Below are 22,283 nucleotides of genomic sequence, written 5' to 3'. Positions count from 1 at the left end.
AACCTTGTTTCCAACAGTCACACAAGTGTCAACTTAACTTGCAGCAAATCTGAGCACACTAAGAGAGGTAGAGCACCCAGGAGGGTAGAATCAGTCTTCTAGACTTAGGGCAAGATTTCTTCTGTCTCTTTGTACTGGGGATGAAACACATTGGCTCTCTTTCACAGAGCCACATCCCCATCCCTTTTTATTTTTTTTTTTCCTTTTATTTGGAGGCAGAGTCTCACTAAATTGCTTAGGTCCTCCCTAGTTGCTGAGGCTGGCCTCCAAATTGCCATCCCCCTTCCTGAGTCTCAACTCAAGTCTCCTGAGTTGCTGTGATTACAGGCACTGGCCACCATGCCCCATGAGACTTGGAAAAGTTTAAAAGCCACTGAGGGTGGAAGCAGTGGGCAACTTGGGATGTTGGAGAGAAAGACACAGGGTTGGACAGCAGGTGTCCTTGACTTCAGGGAGGCCACCAATTAGAGAGCCTTCCTTCAGGATCAGGGATTTTTCTCCCAAAAAACCTTGGCCACAGGCACTTTCCAAGGCCTTTAGCCTGGGAGAAGAACAGAAGCAAAGGAAAATTTTAAGAGTCTGAGTAAAATGAAATTCTAAAATTGAGGAAGGAGAGACAGAAAGAGATGGAATTCTTGGATGAGCCATGTGAGGTGAGCACTTCCAGGGAACATGTAGAAGGAATGGTTTGATGGGTGGCGGTTAGACAATTGCATTTCTGTTTTTTCGGTCTGTCTTTGTTATAGTCAGCTTTATGGTGCTGTGACTAAAAGACCCAAGGACAACAACTACAGAGGAGGAAATGTTTATTTGGGTTGCTTGGTTTCAGCGGCCTCTATCCAGACATAACACCTCCAAGTTGAGAATGAATATCATGCCAGAAGCATGTTGCAGAGTGAAGAGGCTCACATTACCAGAAAGCAGAGAGAGAGAGAGAGAGAGAGAGAGAGAGAGAGAGAGAGAGATAGGGCCACTTGCAGAAAAAAACTCTACACCCATATTCACACCCCAAAGATCAGCTTCCTCTAGCCACAGCCCACCTGCCCCCATTATCTCCCAGTTAATCCCACCAGGGATTAATTCACTGGCTAGGTTAAGGCTATACACCAATCATTTCTCCTCTAAAAACATTGTTACATGTGAGCTGTTGGGAGACACAGCATCTAAACTGTGATGGTCTTTTGGGGTATCTTGTTGGAAAATATCCCTGCTCAAATCACATAATCATATGTTAGTTGGATAATTACAATTGGCTAAGGTTATATTTGGTTTCTGTTCATGTAATAACTTGCCACAAATGAAACACATTTAATTTCATGTGTGTGTGTGCAGCTATATAGGATTAAGGCTACATCCAACACTGTCTCTGGTTTTTATGCTCTACAATATTTGAAATCTACTCTTTGATTTAATTTTAAGTTTCTCTGGAATTTGTCTGTCACCAGCTGAAAGGGTGACTTCATGCCACAGCCCTGACTTCTCTTATTACCCCTGACTTGGTGCACAAGGCAGGTCAAAATGAGAATCCACCTAAGTCACAACAGACAGTGGCTCTCCAAAGGACAAGTGTGCTCAAATATAATAGGGCAGGAATGCAGCACCCCCAAAGAAAGATGAGTCAGAGCCCCATCCAGGAGGCAAAGGGAGACAGGGTGTCAAAGGCAGCTTTGAATGAATTATCACTGGCTCCACAGATTCAGTACCAAGGGTGGCCTCAGTTCAAGGACAATAGGTGGTGACTGGCCAGGTGTCCTGTTAGAAAACATGGGGGGAGGTGAGGATTTGGGTGGATTTTATGCACAGCTGAGGTTGGGGCTGACTTGTTTGTGATAGTTCCTGCCATCAGCCAGGGCTGCTCAGTGACCTTCTCTTCACAGCACCCTGCTTGCCCTTCATCAGGATTTGACACAGTGATTGCCTGTTAATTTGAGACCCATTTATGTTTCCCCCTCGGGATGAAGATTTTTTTCTCTGGATGAATCACATAATGGTTAGGGTTTGATTCTATCTCAGTGCCAGGATGGACTTTTCCTGGTTGGTCCAGTTCCCATTGGAGGGAATAAATAGATGCCTAGGAATCAATGTTGAAACTCATTGAGCCACATTTGAACCACAAGGTGGGTTTGGAGGGAGTGGCTCTGAGTCCCTCCACCAGGAAATCACTGTTAAATTCAATTTTGCCTATTCATTAGGCCTTGGGTATCTAATCTCCAAGCTCAGGCCTTTACTGTTCTATGAAGAGTTTGATTTTTGCAGAAATTTTATGAGTACAGGTGATCATTTTTAAAAAATATTTAGGCCCTGAATTTATGTATTTTTATTTTTTGACACTGGGGATTGAACCCAGGAGAGCTTTACCATTGAGCTACATCCTCAGCTTTTTTTTTTTTTTTCATTTTTATTAATTAATTATTTAGTTAATTAAATTTTTCATGTATTCAGTTTGGGTACCAAGGTTTGAACCCAGGGGAACTACAACACTGAGCTACATCTGGAGTCCATTTTTTTAAGTTTTTTTTTTTTTTTTTTTTTTTTGAGACAGGTTCTCACTATATTACTGATACAGGCCTTGAATTTGAGATCCTTCTACCTTAGGCTGCTAAATAGATGGTGTTATGGGGAGTCCCTCCAGAAAGCACTCTAAGTCTGAATTTCAAATCAAAATAGAGCTTTCCTTACATTACTAGGGACTGTCACCCACCAAAGAGACTCAAGCTCTGTGAGAGAACAGCAGCTTCCTGGTCCATCCAAAGACAATATAATCACAAATCCACAACTCAGTGACTCGCTTATTTTCATGTAATCTAGCCAATCATAGAAATTAAAACATTAATAAGTGGGACCTCTGGTCTCTAGGTTGGATCTAAATTTTCCAGTCAATAAGCCAGCACATTAGCCTTGCAGTTCAGTTGAGCATGTTCCTGGGTTAAAGCAGGTGCTAGACAGTCACATTCTAAATTTGAGTGGGGGTCTTGGGATGAGAAGTAGATGAGAATCTACTTTAAAGTCATGTAGACCCACGATAGCATTTAAACCCAGGATATAGCTCTCCATGACCACCAGTGCATCCTGAGTAGGGTACAATTTGTGGGGTACAAAATATAGAATTGCAATTTTTTAAAATAAGAAAACAGCTGTCATTTCACTTTCTCACAAACAGCTCTTATAACAGTTTTTCATAGGATGCAGCAAAATGGAGTCTCAGGCCTACCTATGAGAGTTCTTGCTTTATAATTGTCTTATCTCACGTTTCAAGATTTTATATTCATCATCTGTATTTTTTACTAATCTGGAACCCATAAATGACAAACTTATTGATTGTATTTATCACTTCACACCACAGCAGATGGAATTAAAAGTGTGCACCTCCACACCCTGTTTTGAATTCCAATTTTGAGAAGATAGATCATTTGCCTACCATGCATGAGGCCCTGAGTTTGAACCCTAGCAACGATAAAATAGAAATGAAAATATGAATACATAGATAGATAGATAGATGAGAGACCTCTGTTCAAGTAAACTTATTAGTGGTTTTTTTCTTCTTAATCAATTAATCTGATTTTAGTTATATTCAGGGCAAATTGAAATGATACTCTTTTTTTTTTAAAGAGAGAGAGAGAGAAAATTTTTAATATTGATTTTTTTTTTGTTTTTCGGCAGACACAACATCTTTATTTGTATGTGATGCTGAGGGACATGTGCATGCCAGGTGAGCACACTACTGCTTGAGCCACATCCCCAGCCCAAATGATAACTATTGATGATAAACATTTAGAATCATCATGGTTAAAAATCTGTTGGGAATTTATGATAACCAATTATTAACAAGGTGATGTGATTGGCATACGTTTTAATATAGTGTACAGAATTATGTCTGAAAACATGAGATTTTTTATTAATTTCTGCCATTTTAAAGCAAATATTAATAAAATATCCAAATAAATATAACTTGAAAAAGTTATGACATATTTGACAGGACTTCTCATATCAAATTAGGCTAATTGCCTTAATGTCTCTCTTCTAAAAATCTCTTGAGCAAATATGGAGTTCTCTAGAACATCCCAATGTTATCTCAAAGTCCTCTTACCCTCACCCTTACCTTAGGACCATCCCCTATTCTGTTGGCCAGTGCCTTCCCATGACCTGCTTCTGAGGTGGACATTTCCAGTCCTTCTATCACCTCACACCACGAGCCCATTCACATCTGTCTCAAAACCTCCTCCATTTTCTGCCCAATCACAACACCTGCTCTCCCTCCTTGCTGATGCTGTCCCTCTCTTTGCAGAGCAGACTTGATCCCAGAAGATTTTTTCATCCCTCTGGGGATTTAAGCTGCTTTGGACCCTGGCCTGAGGGCCAGGACAATGACCACACACCTTCTTCCATTCACCTAGGGCTCTTCTTCTTTATCCACACACAGGTTCCTTTGGGGAAGTGACTCTACCCTTATCCTCCCCTCCTCCTCACAAGTCTACCCCGTAGAGATGGCAGTGACAAGTCTCCTCTTGAGACACAGAAGTTAACTTAGATCTTGGCCCAGCACCAAGATTCTAGACTTTCCCATCCCTTTGCTTTGGCAAGTTCACTCTGAGTCTTGGTTCACAGATGGCTCCCCCTTCCTTCAGGAGGGAATTCACGGGGAAGCGTAGACAATAGTCTTTCTAGCCTCGGTTGTGTAAAAGCCTCCACTCCCAATATCAGCAGGCTGAACTTGTTGCCCTCATCAGAGCCTTTGCTTTGGTAAAGGGAGCCTCCCTCATTGTCTACACTCCCTTGAATTACATTTACATTGGGGCTAAACTCCTCCCTTGGCTCTTCCTTTGTCACAGGCCCTCCCAAAGAAGCCACTCAAAATCTCCCCTTTGAGCTTCTATATAGTCAGCCCACCTCCCTGCTTCCTGCCTCTGATTCTCCACTACCCCTTGCTCCTCATCTTTTCTGGCCCCTTCTTGCATACACTAGGATCCCTCTTTGGCAACACAGGGATGTTATTCTGGCAAAGCCGATTCTGCCTCTTCTCTTTCTTCCACTCTGTCTTCTGGTGACCTGGTACTTTTACCATCCCCAATAAGCTCCTCTTCTCCTCTGAATTCTCTGCAAAATGGACTGGACCCTATTGGGTCATTCTTAACACTTGCGAGGTGGCCCACCTTGAGGGCATCCCATATCAAGTTTCTAACCCCCACTTAAAACAGTCCTCTCTGCCCTCTTGTACACTGAGATGCACAGGCCCTCTCAACTGCATCTCTCCAAGGTTGAAACCCCAATCTTCCTTTGGTCTCTGAGGACCACGAGGACACTGCAGAACCATGAGTGCCATCTCCCCTTTTTTCATTTTTGCACTCCTCCCTCACTCTGCACTCACCTCCCAGAGGTGCTACCACCAGTGATTACCATTCCAGTATCCATGGGACTTACAGCAACTTACTCAACCATACTAGCCATACAATGGCAGCTTGATTCTTTAGCTGCTGTGGCTCTGCAGAATCCAAGGGGCCTTGACGCTTTTATGGCCAAGAAAGGTGGATTTATCTGAACCTACAGAAGGAATGCTACTAACATGTCAATCAATCTGGTAAAGGACAAGATAAAACAACTCCAACAAGACCTTGAACATAGGAAAACACAGCTCTCCTCTGCTAAATGAATACTAATCCCTCACCTCACCTGGGACAGCATTCCACTACCACTGAACCTCCCCCATTGTCCCAATGATTCAAACACTGCCCCTTCCCAGCAGGAAGCCCTTAGAGAAGATTGACCTACATTTCTGTTCCCTATGGGGCCCAACACAAAACAAAAAAGAGGGAATATAAGGTCCTTGCTTAGTACCTGAATGGCCCTCTTAACTGACAGCTGCCATCTCAGGAAAAAGCTTCACTTTCCCACCCAAGGGTGTTTCTGAGAAAGGCTCACCACCCCCTCATAACAAGCCAACCCTTAACCACCAGCACTTGGACCCACTCAGCTCTGATTCCTGAGCCTCCCCCATAAAAGATCCACAACTCAAGCCTGTTTTGCCCTCTCTCTATAGAGAGATGGCCTTTTCTTGTCAAGTCTGAAAAATAAACTCCTTTATGTATCTCTGCCTGGTCTCCATCTTTCACTTGTAACTTACACTTCAATCTCTTCCATTAGGTTGTATTTACTGAATTGAAAAAGACTAGAAATATGGTTCAGTGGTTAACAATCCCTGGGTTCATGCCTGGTGCCAAAAAAAGAAAAAGAAAAAAGTAAAAAGTGACTTGTGGCTGGGGATGTGGCTCAAGCGGTAGCACACTCACCTGGCATGCATGGGGCACTGGGTTCAATCCTCAGTACCACATAAAAATAAAATAAAGATGTTGTGTCCACCAAAAACTAAAAAATAAATATTAAAAAATTCTCTCTCCTCTCTCTCTCTCTCTCTCTCTCTCTCTCTCTCTTTCTCTCTCTCTCTTAAAATAGTGACTTGTGTTATTTTCTCTTACTGAATAAAATTTGGGGGTGGGTGTTTAAAAAAAAAAGTGGTTGTAGTTGACACTGTGGCACACACCTGTAATTCTGCCAACTCAGAAATTGAGGCAGGAGGATTGCAAGCTTAAGGACAATTTGGGCAAGTTAGTGAGACTTTGTCTCATAATAAAAACATAAAGGACTGGGTATGTGCTCAGTGATCAAACAACCCTGCATTCAATCAATCCCCAGTTCCTCCACAAAAGAGGGGGTTGGAAATGTGTAACAGGGCTTCACTTGATGCTCTTTTATTATTGTTATGCTCCAGTTCGGGACCCCCAAAAGACCACCAGAGACTGAGATTGATGTAAGCAGCAAAGAGGCATTTATTGCAATGTAGCTGGGTCCTCTGCACACGCAGGAATTGGTGACACTGAGAGGCTCTGAGCCCAGGGTTTAAGCAGTTTTATACACTCTTGGGGGAAGGCAGAGACTTTACATACATCAGAGCAGCTCTTAGCAAATTATCAAATGCCGTGGGAAAAATCATAAAACAACTCTAAAACAGGATTAGCACATTCACTGGCAGGAACAAGTTGGGTAGGGGTGATTGGTGAGTACAATAGGGGGATTCTTCTGAACTGATTGCTTTAAGCCACGAGGGGAGTATGTGCTGAACTACATGGTTTTCCAACATGTTATCAATCACCATAAACTACGGGGAGGGTCATCTGTCATCCCAGGTATTTTCCCTGTCTCATGCTGATTGGTGGTTGCTAGGGGGATGCTATGAGTCCTCACCTAGCCTGAGTCAGGGACACCTGGCACTGCAGATCTCTCCTGTTATTTGTAGATAAACAACTCAGCAGGGTGGTTATGTGCCTAGGAGTGCTCTGTGGGTTTTTCCAAAGACATTGGTCATGCCCCCTTTCTTGGACAGGCTTTGCTCTGAGGTAGAGGCTGGTTTCTCAAAAATGGAGTCACATCAGTTTCTCACTATATCCCTTGTGCCTTGAAACTTACATTCCCCCCCAAACCTTCTCCCTAACCTTCTCCTCCCTGAACTTCCTTTCCCTGATCTTCTTCTTCCTGGTTTTTTCTCTCTAATCTCATTTTCTCTGAAACACCTCTTTAAAAACAACCTGTTCCTGCTGATGGGTAGATAACTGCCTTTGGGACAGGTGTCCTCTGTGTTCCTCCTTTGCTAGCAAAGTAATAAATATTCTTTTTTCTTTTTCTGAAAACTATGTCCTGGTTATTGGATTGACACTGGGGACACAGACCTTTTACTACCCTTGTATAGAGCCCCTGGGTTCAATCTTCAATACTAAAAATAAATAAATAATTGGACAAGCAAGCAGGATCAGCATACCTATCACTTGGCCATTGGCGATTATTCCTTTTATAGTCCCCATGCTTGCCTTCCTGAATTTAAAGGGTTTAAAACACTTTTTTACAACCACACACACTCCAAAGTCCAAACTGTTGCCATCAGTTTCAGACAACTCAAGGAAACCAACGTTTTTTATGTTCTTGCTGAGGATGTCTATCAGCCATGAACTCCTGTGTACTTACAGGTGGTGCTAATGGTGAAAGATTTCCATCAAAATGACACCACTCCATGTCAAACTCTGACAAAACAGGGCTGGGGGGAGGTGCTGGGAAGAGGGCATTTTGAACTACCCAAGTAGCAGGGATTATAGGGGCACGTCACCAAACCAGCTGCTACACAATATTTTTAATAGGCTGAACTTTTCTGATCTATTTCTTTCCCTGAATTTCACTCCACAGTGGCACACTGTCATGTGTACAGGATACACATGACAATCGAGCCTCATCTCAGAATTAGCATTTTCCATCTCTTATTTCCAAATGCTCTCAAATACTATATGTGGCTTTTAGCATGGCTTACATTTAAATTGAGCATGGTGGTACCTGCCTATAATCCAGCTATTCAAGAGGCTGAAACCAGAGGATCATAAGGTTGAGGCTAGTCTGGAAAACGTAGTGAGATCCTGTCTCAAAATAAAATATGGCTAGGAGCCAAATGTGGTGGCAAGTGTCTGTAATCCCAGTGGCTTCAGAGGCTGTGGCAGAAGGATAGTGAGTTCAAAGCCAGGCTCAGCAACTTACCATGGCCCTAAGTCACTTAGTGAGAACCTGCCTCAATAAAAAATAAAAAGAGCTGGGGATGTGGCTGAGTGCTTAAGCACCCCTGAGTTCAATGCCCAGTATGAAGAAAGAAGGAGATGAAGAAGAGGGAGGAGAAAGAGTGGCAAAAAGACAATAAGGAGGAGGAGGAAGAGAAGAAGGGACAGAAAAATAAACCAGTTAAGGGACCCGAGGCAGAGTCCACCCGAGAGCTGAACATTCCCTCTACTGGGCACAATGAAATCTGACTCTAGAACCCAGCAGTAGAAAATTGCTTGGGGGAGAGGGGATGCACTGGGACAAGCCTGCCCTCTAGTGGCTGATTTACAGGTGGCTCTGGCTTCGGATTTCATTTTTCTGTGTTTGGTGCTGACTCTGGAGAGTAGACTTGAAAATTAATTCAAAACTAGATCTCCCCAATCCCAGAAAGAGATTTTCTGTTTGTTTCTTTTTGTTATTGGACACAGTGGGTGGGGGAAGAAGCACTGTTGGTGCTCCTGAGTAGTGTCCTGATGCTTAGAGAGCTTGAACTTGAATGCAAACCCATGTTGGCCTTCGAGTCTTTTAGGGCTTACCTTGAGGTCTCTGTCAGCTAGATATGAAGGTGGTGGCCCCAAGGCCTTGGTTTCTGCACCTGAGATAAGGGCATCTTGGAGGTCGCTGGGTAGATGAAACTGGAAAACTGGATCCTAGTTGCTGGTGAATCTAGCTTTCCTGCTGGGTTTTGCTTTTCCTGGACTAGAGATCCTGTGACTCTTGCTGCAGGCAGAGCCTGGCCTCATGTCATTTCTGGGAACCCAGGGCCTCAACTCCCCATCTGCCTTAATGGCCAGTCTTGCTACCCTTGTCACTACAGAAATATCCCTGACCCAAGAGAAGCTTTACTCCTCTGTGTAGTGCAAATCATCAGCCTCCAGTCAAGTTGCCCAGGGTGCCAAGTCACTCAAGTGCAAGCCAGTCTTTCCAACCTGGTGTCACTGAGTCCTCTGATAGTGTCCCTATTTTTTGTTAATTCACTCTGGGAAACGTGGTCCTCTCAACAGCCTTCTGGAAATGAAAACGACCTCGGGCAATGTTGAAACATTATGCAAGCCTGGCAAGTGCCTCTTGGCAAGCTTTGCCCTGGGGGAACCTCTCCATCCAAACCTCCCTGCTCTCCCTAGTTCAAGGTGATGAGTTGCCATTACCCCAGCTAAAACCAGTCTTGTCAGAGGACCTTAGCAGGCAGAGTCCAGTCTCTATAAGCTCTTGGAGATGTTGGGGAGAAGTGTACGTGGGTCAAAGGCATGTGTCTCAGTCATGGTTTGGATATGAGGTGTCTGTTATGCTTGAATTCAGGACCCCCAAAGACCACCAGAGACCCAAGATCGATGTGGGCAGCAAAGAGGTGTTTATTGTGAGCTAGCTCGGTCCTCCGCGCGCATACACAGCAACTGGTGACGCTGAGAGGCCCCAAGCATAGGGGTTACAGCAGTTTTATACATTCTTTGGAGAGGGCAGGGACGTTACATATATCATAGCATCCCTTAGCAAATCATTACACACCACAGGAAAATAAAATAACAACTCTAAAACATGATTAGCACATTCACTGGCAGGAACAAGTTGGATAGGGGTGATTGGTCAGTACAAAAGGGGTATTCATTTGAACTGATTGGTTTAAGCCAAGAGGGGTGTACGTGCTGAACTACATGGTTTCCCAACAGGTTATCAACTACCATAAACTACTGCGAGGGTCATCTGGCATTCCAGGTATTTCCCTGTCTCATGCTGATTGGTGGCTGCTAGGGGACTGCTATGTCACCTAGCCTGACTGAGTCAGGGACACCTGGCACAGCAGATCTCTCCTGTTATTTGTAGATAAACAACTTAGCAGGGTGGGAATGTGCTTAGGAGTGCTCTGTGGGTTTTTCCAAGGACAAAGGTGATGTCCCTTCTTTGGACAGGCTTTGCTCTGAGATAGAGGCTCGTTTTTCATGTCCTTTAAAATCTGCTGTATTAAGAAGGGTTACTCATCCTTTACATGGGAAGGACGGTGTCACTGAGAAAGCCAAAGTCATTGAGAAAGCACAGAGGCCCCTTTAAGTCACCAACCCCCAGTGGCTACTTCAGTGTTTAGTAGGAGAAAATTTGCAGCCTCTCCCCACCTGGGCAGAGGATTTAGGAGCTTCTAGGTGCTTTCTATGGCCCACCCCTGGGCGAGATGCCTTGATCCCCTAAACTTTAACATGCCTGAAAAGTCACCAAGGAAATGGTTCAACAAACATTCCTAGGTTTCACTCTCACAGACTCAGGGTCAGAGACCGAGAATTCACATGTCCAGCAGCTCAAAGGTGCTGGGTGCTGTCAGCATTGATGGCTCCCCTTATGGCACTGCCGGGTCTGCTCTTGGGGCCCCACTTCCTTCGAGGTGGGCAGTGCAGGACCGCCTCATCACAAGCTCTTTTTTGTGCGTTGTTATTTCTGTAAGAAGACCTTAGAAGGGCCCTGGATCCCTCCGACTAGGGCAGCATGGAAAATGTTGGAGAAGTTGGCAGGGCAGGGGCAGGGTTGGAGCAAACCGGGTGGAAAGTGGGGAAGTGCCCTTCTGTCCAGATGGGGAAGCTGTACATCCTTGCAGGAGGCACAGACTTCCTCAGCTGCCCCGAAAGACAGCCTTTGACTTCAGAACGCCCAGGTCTGCAGAGAGAGCTGGTGGGGAACCCAAGGGCCACACCACAAATAGCGCACCTGGGAGGAAAGCTACCTGCAAGGACTCGCATCTATTCCCACTGTGCTTTGGGTGTTCCCCTCAAGTCCTTGCTCACTTTGATTTATTAGAAAAAATTTACATAAGATTTACTTACAATTTTAGGGGCCATTAGCAAAAAGCCAATGTTTTGTAGTCAGAAGTCCTGGTTTCCCTCTCCTTGCCTCCATGAGGTTGGGAGTAACCGTGTAGGAAATGGTGGAAAGCCTGGGGGCCTTCTCCGAGTCTGTTTCTTCATGGTTGATGGGTCAGTACTGCACAGGGCTGTTTATGTGGATCGAGGGATATAATATGTGCGCAAGGTAGCCCCAGCACACCATGCTGCTGTTATGTAGCCTCCAGCCGAAAGACAATGCTTCAAATAATTTAGGCTTTTTTCCCCCCACCATGGAATTCTCTTCCTTCCTGCATTTTTATTTTTTATTTTTTTATTTTATGGAGCCAAACCTGGCCTTCCTCGACCATCTTTCTGTACAATGTCCCTGGTACAATATTGGCACATCCACGTGAATTCTTTAAGTAAATGAATAGAAACTTGAGAATTCAAGGGATGAACTCTTTGGTTTCCTGTTGTAAACAATTTCCGAGGTGGTATATCCCAGTAAAGCAGTCCCTCTCCTGTATCCTCAGGGGACACTTTAAGACCCCAGTGAATGCTTGAAACCACAGATAGTAGCAACCCTGAGTTCTTTCCTGCACATATATACCCATGAGGAAGTGTGATTCATACATTAGTCACCATAAGAAAACAACGATAACCAAAAATAGAACAATTTATTACAGTATATAAGTATGTAAAAATACACTGTAATAAATGCTTTTTAAAACTTAAAAAACAGTTGCTGTATTAATGCAAGCAGAGAAATGATCAAATCAAGAGAGCTGTAATCTAATCAGTGGATTAATCCATCCAATGGATTAATTAGTCATTTTCCAAGCACACTCAAGTATTTTCCAAGTATATTCTGATAATTAGCATTTCTCCCTCATATTTAATAATACAAATAAAATCAAAACAGAACCATGATATTGTCCACCACGCATAAGAAAACTAACAACTAGACACTGGTTCAAAGAAAATTCTAGAGGCAAATAGAATTTCTCTTTATAAGATAAATTATAGTTTTCTGTGTGGAATGGATAGTGATGAACCCAGCCTGATTCCATCTTAAGATTGAGAATCATCTCGTCACAAAGCCATGAAAAGTTCATTTCTGTTTTACTATAAATTAGTGTAATTTCTAAACTTGTTTGCAATTCTTGCCTGTGCCTTGAACTCACCCATGCATGGCTTTCCCTGACTAGATAACAACCTTCTCTGAAACCACAGTGGTGCCTCAAAAATTCTAATATTGGGATTTAAATTTACTCCCTACTTTGAAATATCATGCCATGTATATCATTAACCTAATATCTGCCTTTGTATTATACTTGTCAAAATCCTGTTAGCTATAAGTTCTCAAGACATCCCCTTTGCAAATTTGTGATATAAAACCTTGTTCCTATAGTGCTGAGGGGCTGGTATTTAGCCTGTGTTTGGAGGGACAGCCATGATCAGTCTCATCATGTACACAAACACAAACTTGCTTTAATTTAATTTAAAATTGTAGTTGGTGGTCTTTTCTTTGCATCAGGGTTCAAAAATAGATGCTTAGGGTATATTTGCAAAGAAACTCAATCATTCTTAATTGGAGATGATATATGGGGTTTACTTTATCTAATTCATAGAAATTGTTTTGTTTGTATCTAACTTAAACTGTTATAGTTCAAGCTTTGTCTCAGTGTTTCATAAACTGACTTCCAGACCACACTCGTATAATCAAATCAAGCCTTTATTGAAGCACACCGGTGGTGGCTGACCAGAACATAAAGCTGTTCCCCTGATCAGCCCCAAACAATTGCAACAGCACTCCTTATAAGCCTGAAAACAGCAAAAGGGATGTTCAGGGCCTGGGGGCGGGGTGTCTAGCCAATGCAAGGAAGCCAGGTTACAGTGCAGTCAAGCGAAGGGAAGCCTAACCAATCACAGTTATCCCAGTCACCCCAGTTACAGAAACAGAGCCCTGTTACCCTAGTTACAGAAACAATGCCCCATTAGGTAGTTCTGTGTTCTTAAAGGTTTCTTTAGCAAAAGGAAAAGAACATCTTGCCCCAGTCATGACTCTTCTACTTGGCATGGTTGTTTTACAGGATGAAGTCATAAAACAAAATGGAGTCACATTTGCTCCTACTATCACATTCCTCACTGGTTTTAGTAGGTTTGATGTCAATCTTGCACATCATTAGGCCTCAGTTTTTGTTCCATCTTCTGTGTCTAAGGGACTATACTGGGATCGCAAGACCATAAGTCTGACCTCATCTATATTCTTGTGTATATGGTTTAGGAGGGTTTTTAAGAGGCAAGGTCCTACAGTAATACCAATCAGGAAAAGGACTAGGGTCCCAACTATGGCTGAAATGATGGTAGTCAACCAAGGGGACCATGAGAATAGGTTTTTGGAACCAATTGTCTGAAGTTTAAATTTATATCTATTTGATATATATCCTTGATAAGAACTGCAGTTTCTAAAGCAGTAGATCCAGCTATTCCCAAACCAGCCAGGAGAGGAACTAAAATGGGGGCAGCCAGTCTATGTTGATAAATCAGTGGGGCCTGGCCTTTCAATAAGTCCAGGTGTTCTTTTCCATTTACTCCATCAAAATAGTAGGTTACATAGTTCAGAGTTATTGACAGTTTGGAGATTTAGTCAAGGAGTTCAAAGTGGGACCCAGGAAGCACAATTTTTGCTGAACGGGGAGTTTTCCCACTTATAAGTTGGGTTGTGGAAGCAAATGTCTCTTTATAGGAGATCACCCAGGGTGTTCTTGGGAGAAGTTTCCCAGGTACATCTTCCTGAGCTAGACATATTGGTGAACATCTATGTTAACTGTAATTTTTCCTCTAATATTAGGGACCTCCAACTGCTGTAAGGGAAAAGGGCGATGACCGTTCTTGCTACTTCCAGCTGAAAGGAGGGTGATGTGCAGTGGGCAAGCAGTTTGGAGTCCCTTTTTAGAAACTGAGTGGGTCAAGGAGTCCATGGTAAAAATCTGGCTCAGGAAGAACAGGATGCAAATTCACCTGGGGTGGACACTTCTATGAGAGAAACAAGAAGACATGAGTGCTGAAGTAAGATTAATACAAATAGAAGTTGTAGCATCTGGAACCTATCCATGAATATCATGAAAATGACATAAATTAATAATTGTTTACCAGGAGGCAAAAGACCTGAGAATATGTCCCCATAACAATGCCTAACAAAGCCTAAAAAGGCACTTTTTTAGGGAACATAAATCTTTAACATTGTCAGAATTATCAGGAATATAGACACAAAATTTAGTTAAATTAGTTAATGTCATCTGGTTTTTGTAAAAATACCTTTTTGGCATGACCTCTGTGTTCAGTAAAGATCCTTTTGTTACTTAGGGCTAGATAATTATATTAATAAACATTGATTACATCTACCTGTGTTGGAAGTTAGGAAGACCTGTAGGCCTTAAACTGACTAAAAACTTCTGGTAGTTTTTTTATTGACAGTTATCAGGCATTTTTGCCTAAGAATTTCTCTATTGTTGCCTTCAGTCTTACTTATTTTGAGGGGTGCTAAGACTAGTATACATTTTAAGTTATATTAAAATAACTGTTGTTTCTTTTTAAATGTCCAGGAATGGCTGTGCTTTGGTTTTAGCTGTTTGTGCTAGGTGTTTAAGACCAAGCAGGTCAGATTAAACTTGTTTTTATCTATTGGTAAGAATCAGCTGAGTTTCCTTGGAGGACATTTTTGGGGAACTTGTGAGCAGTATTTTAGCTCTGTTAGTGTCATCTGCATTAGGATGAGTCAAGGTCTTGCTGATCATATGGCTTCCCTTGGAAGCATCAGGCATGTCTCCTTTTTAAATGACCCTCCTCTTTTGCAGCATGTACACACATTGTCTTTCTGTTCTCCAGGGGTCTCATTAATCTCCCTTATCGGGAGGTTATGTGGCCCAGAGTTGCAAAGCTTTTCCCCCTGTCCTGGGGTCAGGCTGACTCAGAGGGCTAAAAACAAATATTGTTTTCTTTTTCTTTTTTTTTTGGGGGGGGGTTATTTTAAACTTAATATTTAAATTGGGCGTTAAACATCCAGCAAGTCAGTTTTACCAGTTTTAAAGTAAGAATGCTGGGCTTTAACTTTAATGTTTATAACTTTACAGTTAATTTTTACATAACACAATATCCTTGTTTTATTTATTAATTTATGTAATGCTGAAGATCTGCCTGAAGGCAGAAGTTGACACCTTAGCATCTACTGTATTATCAAATCACTGTACACCAATAAGTCAGCTTGCAGACTTAGAGACCCAATTAGATTCTGGCTCTAAATACTCTCTTGCCAGGTCTTCTGCTTTTGCTCTCTCTTTTTTCTCTCACTTCCCCTGTCTCTCATTCTTCTTCTCACTTTTTTCCTCTCTCTTTTTCCTTCTCTTTCTCTCTCTCTCTCTCTCTCTCTCTCTCTCTCTCTCGCTTTTCTCTCTTGAACTTTCTTGTCTCTCTCTCTTTTGCATTTTACTCTCTCTCTCTTTCTTCTCTCTCTCTCTCTCCCTCCCTCTCTCTTTGTGTTGATCAAAAATTGTCACAGTAAAGGTCTCTTGGTTGCTCTGAGTGTAGTGGTCACATTTTTTTAGTTAAAATGAAAATACAAAGTGAAATTAACAATAGTAAAAACATATTTAGCTTGTATATAATTTTGAACTTTGCCTGAGTTATACATTTATTTTTTTATATGAGGTCACAGTAATATTTCCAATAAAATTAATCTTTGAATATACCTTTAAATTAACTGAAAACTGGCCTACTTTGAAGTTATTCTGACATGTTGTAAGGTGGAAGGCAGAGCCCTATCTCAGGTAAGGCAGGGTTCTTCACAATCTTAGGTAAAATGTTTTAGTTCTAAAGTTGAACTTTGTCTCTCTTTTTAGATATCATTTTATGAAGTTTACATATATTGTTTTCTGACTGTGTATGAATGTTAGTAGTACAATATGACATACATCTGAAACATTAATTAACGAAAGGCTGAGAGTCATTAACATTTTTTTATGTAGAAAAGTGGCAGAATGTTTTATAATATTTAACCTTTAAATAGATTAATCTCTCGTTACTTTTAAAAATATCTTTAAATTTTTATATCTCAATGTAAAAGATAACATAAGGTTTGGTTACAAAACATCAAATAATATAAATCCACAATAAAATTTATTATCTTTATAAGTATAAATTACCATTACAGACAATTGTAATTTGGAGAATGCCACCTTTATAAAATGTTTCCTTCTACCTTAAAGACTTGTATAACTGAAAGATATGAACACATTTAATCTGTAAAGAAGAGTAATGTACCACACTTTTATTGATGTTTTTATATTAACCAAGGTTAGCTTTTAAAGGAAAATCTAGACTCCATAATGTAGGACAATGCTTTAAAATAACAGTTGCTGTTTTGCCACAGATGTAAAGACCTTAATTTTTCCAAGATAACTTGTTCTATTGGATAAAACTTAACAGCCACAATGTAATTAATATTTTTAGAAGTCTTTGTCATTTTAACATATAAATATATCAGTACATTATTATTTGTCCTTAGGGAACAACCTTGAATAGTTTTAACTATTTTTATTACATATATAACCAACTTAGTTACATATAAACCTTTTAATATTTGTCTTTTATTTATAGACCTTTATATTACTTAATTAGACTCTTTTGTTGTTTACTTAGATGTATTAAAATTATACTTTATCACATAAAGACTTTTTACCTGGAAACTTTTTTAATTAAATATATTTTTTTTTATTTAGAACTTTTTAATAATTTTCTTAACCCATTGATCCTTTTTTAACCTTGAAATAACCCTTATAAATTTCTGAATTTAGATAAGTTAATTCCTTTTAATAATATGAAATATTTGTTACTTACAGTTCTTTAATTGAAATACAATTGAAGCATCTTGACTCTTTGTATGTAGAATTATACCTTTTGGGACTTTGTAATTTATAGTAACATTGTTTTTATACTAACGCCAAATAATTTTAAACTTTCTTTTTAGTTTAACAATTTATGAAAACATCAACATTGTTTAAATATTTTACCTTATGGAATTTAAGGAGTTAAGAGTACTTGATATTATATTTAACAGTTAGCATTTTAACTTTGTACCTATTAGATGTCTTTAACAAACACATCCATGATTAATTTTATATACGTTTAGATAAAATTTATGTATCTTTTTTAAAAAACAAGGTATCAGACAAGTGCATTGAATAGTATTAGTAATCTCTTTTTTCTGTTGAATAAAAATCCTAGAGACAATGGATATCAGACACTTTATAGACATTAACATTTTAATAGCTGTTTACCCATGTAGAAACAAAACTGTGTATTAGTAACTTTAAAGATATTTGTACTTTTATCTATTTTCCAAATTTGAATTGAACTTTTTAAATTATATATTAACCAAAAGTATTTGGATCCGTTTTTTAAAATGTTAATTTATGAACTCATTTGTACCAAATATATTTAGACATGGCAATACACGTAGACAGACAGTACACACCGGTGCACCCACACAAAGCAAACAGACAAACAAAAAACTTGTAGCTTATTTTTTTAAAACTATTAGATTGAGTGTTAACCCTTGTAAATTGGCCTTAGAATAAAGCAGAGTGTAATCAGAAAAACATATTAACCTAGGCATATTGGATCAAAATTATGAGTTTAACAAACATAGAATTTTAAAAGTTTTCTGACCTTTCTCCTGAGGTGGTCCTGTTCATGAAAGCTGAAAAGAGTTGAGGGAACATAGACAAATGAAGGGGGTTTATTTCTCCTTAGAGGAACTTCTCAAAGACACAGCTTTATTGGTCTCCTTGGGAGAGTGCCCCAGGTTGGGTCCCATTTTAAACTGGTTTTTCTGGTTTCTTGGATAGCAGCCACCAACTTTTAGCCTGACATTGAAAAATCTTTAGACCATTTTTTTAATAGCTTGGAGTTATTTATGCTTACAAATACTGAGAGAAAAAAGCCAAATTTCTAGAAAAAATTATGCTTTTTGTTGTACAATTTAGGAATAATAATTTTATAAAACACTTTAGTTTTCATCTGTCCTCTATAGGAGTTGACAAGATTTATCCAGTTGGCCACCTGGCCCAGTTCCTAAATGAAGGCAATCTCTAGATTGCCTTTTTCTTTTAACTTTAGATTTTACTTTTGACATTTATTTTTAATCATAATGACAGCACTTTATGATTTAATGCAAGCTGTAGTGAGCATAGTTAAAACCGTTTTAACCATTTTTTTTCCATTAAAACAAACTGAGGTAGAAATTAACATAGAACACAAAGGAAACAAACAAAAACAAACAAAAAGACAAAGTCCTGAAAATTGTTAAGAAAACAAGTTAAAGGAGTCCAGGTAGAGATCTCTGTAGCGCTTCCTTGTCTCTGATGTCAGTGGAGCGAAGGAGTCCTGGTGAAAGAAGAGTGGTTATGAGAACAAGAAAAGGACCCCACGCACAACACTCAGACAGATAAACACAAGACAAACGGCTGGCGAACAGACACAGGACAAATGACAAACAGCGAGAAGATGCTGGAGAAATGACAAACAGCAGAACCAACATAGGACAAGCAACAATCGCTGAGGTCACACAGGGAGACCTCTAATGAGGCAGAGACCAAGTCTTGTCCCGCCCCCAGACAGATGAGGCCCAGCATGGTGGCCTCCAGTGGGACAGATGACGTCTCCTCCTGCCCCCAGACAGATGAGTCCTCCCAGGGAGGCCTCCAGTGGGCCCCAGATACAGACAGATAAGGTCACACAGGGAGACCTCCAGAGAGACAGTGACAACGTCTCCTGTCCCAGGGAAGGTGTAAGCCACTACGTCCAATCTGACCTTTTCCCCCAGAGAAGAGTCAACTCCCCAGAACTGATAGCCAGCAGGAGGCTTTTCAAGTGTCCTAGGACAGATTGGAATCATCTTTGGAGTGAGGCTGAGAAACATCTCTCCGGAGCTCCCCTCTACTTCAGGGCCGAGGTCCAAAGGCCCGTCGTTGGAGGCAAATTTGGCATGAGGGTAGGGAAGAAATGGATCCTGGATGAGCCCCCAAATGTTATAGTTCAAGCTTTGTCCTAGGGCTTCATAAGCTGACTTCCAGACCACTCATGTATAATCGAATCAAGCCTTTATTGAAGCACACTGGTGGCGGCTGACCAGAACATAAAGCTGTTCCCCTGATCAGCCCCAAACAATTGCAAGAGCACTCCTTATAAGCCTGAAAACTGCAAAAGGGATGTTGGGTGAGGGGGGGCGGGTCTATCCAATGCAAGGAAGCCAGGTTACAGAAGTGGGACAGTGCAGTCAAGTGGAGGAAAGCCTAACCAATCACAGTTATCCCAGTCACCCCAGTTACAGAAACAGAGCTCTGTTACCCTAGTTACAGAAACAATGGCCATTAGGTAGTTCCATGTTCTTAAAGGTTTCTTTAGCAAAAGGAAAAGAACATCTTGCCCCAGTCATGACTCTTCTACCTGGCATGGTTGCTTTACAGGATGAAGTCATAAAACAAATGTGTTTGCTCCTACTATCACAAAACTACACATTCCTCCTGTCAAGAAGCAGAGGCAGATGTGGGAAAGGACTGTGACATCATACCACCACCAAGAGTTGGATAATGGGATTCAGTTTGACCCTTTCTTTCATGAATGCTAGATGATTCACCTTGTGTGACAACAACAACAACAAAACAAAATAAAAATAAAACAAAATTTTCCACCTAAGTGGGTCGAGCCCAGTACTCATCCTGTCTCCTACCTGAAAAGGCCAGAGATCCTCTTAAAAATCTGGTGACTTCCCTAACTTAAGGTCCTACATGAATTGACCTCTGATTAGTCTGTCATGTGTTCCCAACCCCAATTGTTTTGTGCTTCAGAGAAATGTGGCCCTGTACTACACACCAGGATGCTTTTGGCTCTTGATAATTGTCTCAAAGCAACTTATATAACCTTTCATGAAAGCAATGCTAGCGACAGATACACCCAGGAGTGCATCCAGTGCTATTTATTGGAGACTAAAGGACAGAAACGTGTCTCAGGCAGCAACAAGATGCTGGACTGCCACTGGGATGATACCTGGACATTCTCAAAAACAATAATGTGTCTGACACATAAGTGGATATTAAGAAACAGGTCAAGCCATGCTTGGTGGGGGCACACCTGTAATCCCAGCAGCTGGGGAGGCTGAGGCAGGAGGATGGCAAATTCAAGGCTATCCAGGAAACTCAGAAAGATCTTCAGCAACTTAGCAAGATCCGTGTCTTAAAATAAAAAGTGATGGTGGGTAAAACACCCTTGGGTTACATCCCCAGTACAAAAGAAATGGCAAAAGAAAAGTAAAGGTCTGAGACTCAGAGACTGGGACAACATGTTTCTGTGATTGTTAACAATTTTGTTGGCCTCCAGGGCTTGAGATGTGTGTCAGGATTAACTGGTGGGTAAAATGTCGGTTATGACTGAATGGCTCTGGTCACATCAAGCTGTATCCCTATGCTATGGTTTGGTGCAAGTTTCATGTATTAGAAAGCTTCATGTATTAGAAAGATCACCCTCATTGTGGTGATTTTAGGAGTCAGAATCTCCTGGGAGGTCATTAAATGTGTGTTCTTAGAAAGGAATGGCTCTCCTGGGATGCTGAATCAGTCCTCCTGAGAGCTGTTCAGAAGCCTGAGCCTGAGCCTCGGGTTGTGCTCTGGCTTCCTCCCACAGGCCAAATGAAGAGGGCTGCCTGATTTTGGCCTTGCATCTTTCAGAACTGTGGGATAAATAAATCGGTTTAAAAAAATAAACTAAGCCTGTCTCAGGTATTTTATAGCAGTAACATAAAATGGATTAATGTACCATTGACCACAAAGGGCTCAGGATTTCATTCTTTTTTTAAGTGAAATTGTACCTCAGGTAGGAATCTCTAAATTGGAAAGAAAATCACTTATTAATATTTTAGCAACTGTTAGAAAAATTTTGAACACTTCAAATTGTCTACTAGCAGTGCAATCTGAAAGACATTTGACCTAGGAGGACTCCAGAGGAGAAGTGATCTCTTTGTCCTGCTGTTCATCAGGAAGTCACTTGTGCCCTAACTAGTAAAAAGTGATATTTCTGATAAAAATCTAATGTTTTTAAAGAAGAAATGAGAGCCTTTTATCAATGAGCACACCCTACATAATTGACATATTCAGCAGAATAAATCTGGGTTCCCTGGAAGCTTCATCCAGTGGAATTTTGCAGTCCAAGGCTATTATTCATCTTATAGGTATTGTACTTGCCCACTGGTGCAATGTAGTCTCTCAAGGGTTTTAAATGATCTATGGCCAGGTACCAAGATGCACACCTATAATCCCAGCAGCTTGGGAGGCTGAGGCAGGAGGATTGATGGTTCCAAGACATCCTGGGTAACATACTGAGATCCTCTCTCAAATTAAAAAAGAAAAAGTGTTCAGGATGCAGCTCAGTAGTAAAATGCCTCAAATTCAATCCCCAGTACCAACACACACACACACACACTCTCACACACACTCACACACACACACACACACACACACACACACACACACACAGTCCAGCAGCCATGTGTGTACCAAATGATTGCCATCAGATTTACACAACTCAAGGAAGCCAACACTGACCATGGCTTAGAATATTCCATGACCACAGTGTCCCTGCTGATGCTGCTACTGTGAAAGTCTGCAAATCAAAATGAATTTTTACCAAAAACCTGACAAAAATGGAGGCCAAGGAATCATGCAGGAGAAGGTCCTTAAGCTTGATAGTTTGATCAAGGAAACTTTCTGGGGGACTCCGCCAAAACCACCACCTTAT

Source organism: Callospermophilus lateralis, chromosome 7 (assembly GCF_048772815.1).
Source record: "Callospermophilus lateralis isolate mCalLat2 chromosome 7, mCalLat2.hap1, whole genome shotgun sequence".
NCBI classification, from domain to species: Eukaryota; Metazoa; Chordata; class Mammalia; order Rodentia; family Sciuridae; genus Callospermophilus; species Callospermophilus lateralis.
This window is presented reverse-complemented; position numbering follows the sequence as displayed.